We start from the raw sequence: 5,068 nt of genomic DNA, 5'->3' as shown, positions 1-5,068 counted from the left end.
CATCCACGAGTGACAAGGCCTCCCCAAATCAAAGGCTTTGCAGGCTTCACAGGACTGGAAACGAAGACGTGGTTTTCTCTGCGGACAATTCCTTCTCCACTGAAAAGCGATCCATCTATTTCTTTTCTGATGTCCCACACCTCATCAAAACCATAAGAAATAATGTGTACAAGTCCCGTCCTGGTTGTTCCAAATATCCCTGGGTGAGTAAATTGAATAAATGCATGTACTGTAGTCCAAAAGCATTTTGAACCCAAGTCACAGCTATGTTACACTGCATCACCTCCCTATGCTTATCCATACTTCTAATCCAAATTATTTTAGAATAACAAATCGTACATTTTATGGTAGCATGTTGAATCAGTGCATAATGATGATATGCAGGGACAATTTTTCAGGAACAAGCTAAGACATGACCATGTCTACCTTACGCCTTCATCGACTATTAATGTTCGTCTGGCAGCACAGGTACATTTTCCCCAAACATGAACTTTAAAATTTGCTCTAGCTGTCTGGTAAAAAGTCAGTTTGCAACATTTCAAGAGATAAATGACTTTAGAGTTGTACAAATCTTCAGCAAATAAATCTTTTAAATATTATGTGTAAAGCAGGTCAGTTGCCTTAGTTATGTCTGCCTATTATGGTCCAGAGATGGCTGAAACATCCAAATTCTTCCTGCTAGTGGACCGATTTTTTTACTGCTTAAATGGACGGTCACTGCATGAAGCCATCTTCACAAGAAAACCTGACATAGCACCATACAAGATGCTTGCAGATCCCAGATTTGAGGTAATTAAGAGTTACTGTAAGACTATCAGTATGATGAGTGCACATAAACTGTAGTACCAAACGTTTCTTACTTTTTCAGTTTTTGAGGACTGGGTTTTTAAGATACATCAGTGACTGGCAAGCCTCTGTCTCAGCCAGACCAGGCTTTTCAAAGCAGGAAAAAATAAGATGGTCCTCTCACATCAGACATGTGAAGGATTCATCATGACAGGTTAGCCAATCAAATAAAGTATGTAACATTTTTCGCTAAATAAGATCACTCTGATTTGAGGGTACTTTGAGTGATCTGTCAATTGATGTGAATAGGAAAAACTGCAATCTACAGTTTATTTCATAATTTGTAATTGATTAAAGTATTCTGAACATTAGGTTAGACCAAAATGTATACCTTTATGCGTTATAATTTTTCAAAGAATTATTAAAAAACATTTTTCATTAGTGTATCGTGGGTCCTCAAATAAATTTATGACTTTCAGTGAATGCCTTTATTGAATGTACCAAATACCTACTGCAACAAGGTGTACCATACATCATAAGCCAAGTATACTGTCAAGACCCTCTTGCAGAACACTTTGGCAGACATAGGGGACTAGGGGCTCGACATGACAACCCCACTGTTCACCAGTTCAGGTTAGTAAATTCCTCAACAAATCAGATCATAAACTTCAAGTTTTTGAGTTTTGACAAATTAAAACTTACAGCAATTTCAGTTTATTGTAAATTCGTATTGAAATGTTATAGCCACAATTCTAAACAAATAATATTAAAAATGAATGTCGAAGAAAGCAAGATGTGTTTGTGAAACACAAATGCCCCCGATAATGGCCAATTCCAAAGATGGTCAAGGTCACAAGGACAAATATCCTGGTACCAGTAGAAAGATCTTGTCATAATAAATGGCCATGAGCAATATGAAAGCTCTAATATTTACCATAAGAAGTTATGACCAATGTCAATTGTTTTAATAGTAGGTCAAACTCCAATGTCAAGGTGTCAAACATTTTGGTACCCACAGAAAGGTCTTGTCACAAGTATTACCCATGTGATATATCAAAACTCCACCACTTATTGTTCAAAAATTATTAGCAAGGTTAAAGTTTCAGACAGAATTACAAAATGACAGACAGGATAAAAACAATACCACCCCCACCCCCCCACCCCCCACCCCCACCCCCGAATCTTTGATCTTGGTGGCATAAATATTGTAACCTTTTTTATCATCACCATACGGATGTATATTTTAATCTTAATTTAGCTACCAAGAAAACCAGCTGTGATTGCAAAGGACCCTTGCAATGAGCATAGTTCCTAAGGGCAACATTTCAGGGAGGACAGGGGAGAAGAGAAAACCCACAGTATCCCAGAGTCCAATCAAACAAACTAAAAGACATTAAAATTCAAGAAATTCTATCTAAAGATTGTTATTGACTCATACTGGTGATATTTCACCATTAAGATATATTGTTAAATTACATCTACTGTCACTACTAAAGCTTTCTTTATGCATCAACACAAATGAATACACTCCTTAAGATGAATTGTAGAGTAGTTTTGAATACCTGGAGACTACATTTCGAAGATTTGATTTGAACAAATGGAATCAGTAAATTGTTGAAGTGTAGGAACCGACATTGAAGTACACAAGTTCCTAAATGCTAGTTCCAATAAAACAAAAACGTCTACAATATCAGACAATGACTGTGTCAGCCCACCTTTAGACTTAACAGAAATCAATTTAGTTGTACCATCTTCATCAGTAAGTTTATCTATGCATTTGTCAATTTCAGGACATTAACTAAATTTCTTTTTGCACCGAAATAGCACAAAGCCTGCAATGTATGCAATTATATCTCTTTCCCCTGATTTCAAAATCCTACAACCGACAGTATTTGATTTTGTGGTGAATTGACAAGGAGACATATCTATTATGATTTTCTCTGCTGATTTTAGAGAAATGAAAGCAGAGAGCTGACAAATTTTGACAATTTTAAACATTTCATCAGTCAGTAAAGGCTGCAGAATCTGGTAATTGCGCCAGGCCCTTTCCTTGGCTGCAGACAAGAAAATTTCTGTCACAAATATGTTGTTAAGAGGTTTTAAAGCTGGAACCAATACGCCGGTTTCGAGATACACACGAGTTATTTCCCCTTGGAGAACTCTCGTATATAGTGAGGCGCGAAACAATTTGTTTACACGCGGGAGTGGGACTAATTTTCATCACGGCGTAAGTGAATGTACTCAGTAAGTTTCTCATACACTGTAACATCACCCGAATTCGACTGATACACAAACTAAGTAAGTTATAAGTATTTAGGGAGTAATTAAATACATAGAATTCTTATCATATCACGTTATTTCGTTGGTCATAAGTACCATATTTGAGATATTACTTGCAAATATGACATTGTTTGTATGTTTCTACTTTAGTAAAACATTTCTTTCGACAGTATTTTGTATTTCCCACATTTACATATTAAAAGAGAAGCAGCTTTTAATACATTTCATTGTCTTCCTCGCTGACTGTAGGTCCACTCTATCCCACTTAGTCATTCAAAGTTCCACTAATTGCACCTCCTACACAGAAGAGTTCGTATCTCGAAACTGGCGTATTGGACAGCTGTAAAAATATTGTATAAATCATTTTTTTATATTTGCAAATGACAATACTAGACTACATGAATTGATATGAATAAATCCGTTTAACCTTTTCCTGTTCTAAGTATTGAATAGCAGAAAGCATTTATAGTTGTTATGATTCATGTTATTATTATATAGTAGAATAGACAACAGCTAGCTTGCATCATGACATCTTTTGAGGTCCACATGATTACTATTCGTCATTTTTATATGAACAATGATAATGAAGATGCAAATGAACCATTTGAAAACAATATAATGAAACAACAATACAGCGATCCACTGTCGCAGCATAAACCCCGCCCACCATGGTTACGTCATAGCAACAACGGAGACTCGGACACAATCGTAACTACTCGGCTATTTCCGTAACCGCAAATGAACCTCGAATGTGGATCGACGCCATCAGAGTTGGTTGCTACGTATACATAAACGTAACTTTGACGTCACAGTCGTACGTTACACTATGAAACGTGAACTTTCAAATGCATCTAAGATATTATACACATCTAAGGTATATGTACCACTATCAATTTTCACTTACATGTTATGTATTAGAGTAAATAAGACGTTAATGATACCAAAACTGAATCTGTGGTGAAAATATCAATAACATATTATTTAGGGATTCGGTTCTGGCTTTTTAACACTCATCCACGGGCGCGCTTCCGGCGAAGAAATGCATTGATTTGATGCAATTCTTGCGCCGATCCACGTCCGAGTCTTCTTACCGGTTACAGAAAAGGACGAGCGCGTGATCCGATTGACTCGGACAAAGAAAATAAACAATGACGGCGACTGCAAACGCTTTCGAGATAATCCCGGTTAAACTTTTGTTATAATACTTTAAAAGGGTCATCATTTCATCCCGTGTGAAGGAGAAGGGTTGATTTTCATAATTCATTTTTATTTATATGCTTTCAAATTATTTCATTCCACTCACAAAGCGTAGAAATCACATCGAAACGACAAGCCCCGCGTTAGGATGACGATCCTCATTCGGGTTTTCTAATGCTTAATTCTCATTACTCTTGCCAAACAGGCTGTTGAGATTTGTTTTCATATATTTATTCCATAATTTACATTCCTTTGTCAGTAGACTGATTAAAAAATTTAACATATCGTAATGATTACCTTTTCGGTAAATTCGATAAGGTGATGATCACCCACTTGTAAACAGACTGAAGACGTGTTCAGATTTGGATGTTAAAATGAGTGCTTCCGCATTCTTTTATTTTGAATCATTAGATCTATATACATTTATAGTAATCTTGGCCCCATAATAGATTGCAGTTGTCTGCATTTAACTATTCTGTAAAATACGAACAGCAACACTTATACTAGCCTACACAATAATATACATGTTCTCATATATATTGGTATAAACTGTACAGCAATGTAAACAGGGGTGGATTTAGATGGACCTCCCCCCTTTTTGTGACAACTTGAAAATAAAAAGTAGTAGATTTGACATTATACTTACAGACAAGTGCATAGAAATAAACAAATCAATTATTTCTTGTAATTTATTGATTTTATTATGCATAACGAATAGCAAGAATAACCCATAAAATTAACAAAAAAATGCCTCAAAACCCTAGAGTCCCTAGCCTATTGGGTTCCCTTTTGACAAATCTTAGAT

General features: G+C 35.9%; 1 pseudogene; it reads left to right on the top strand.

Moving 5' to 3' along the window:
- Positions 1 to 627: 627 nt before the first annotated feature.
- LOC130053497 (uncharacterized) lies at positions 628 to 2,761 on the top strand (annotated as a pseudogene).
- Positions 2,762 to 5,068: the final 2,307 nt, after the last annotated feature.

Source organism: Ostrea edulis, chromosome 3 (assembly GCF_947568905.1).
Source record: "Ostrea edulis chromosome 3, xbOstEdul1.1, whole genome shotgun sequence".
Taxonomy (NCBI): domain Eukaryota; kingdom Metazoa; phylum Mollusca; class Bivalvia; order Ostreida; family Ostreidae; genus Ostrea; species Ostrea edulis.
This window is presented reverse-complemented; position numbering and strand designations above follow the sequence as displayed.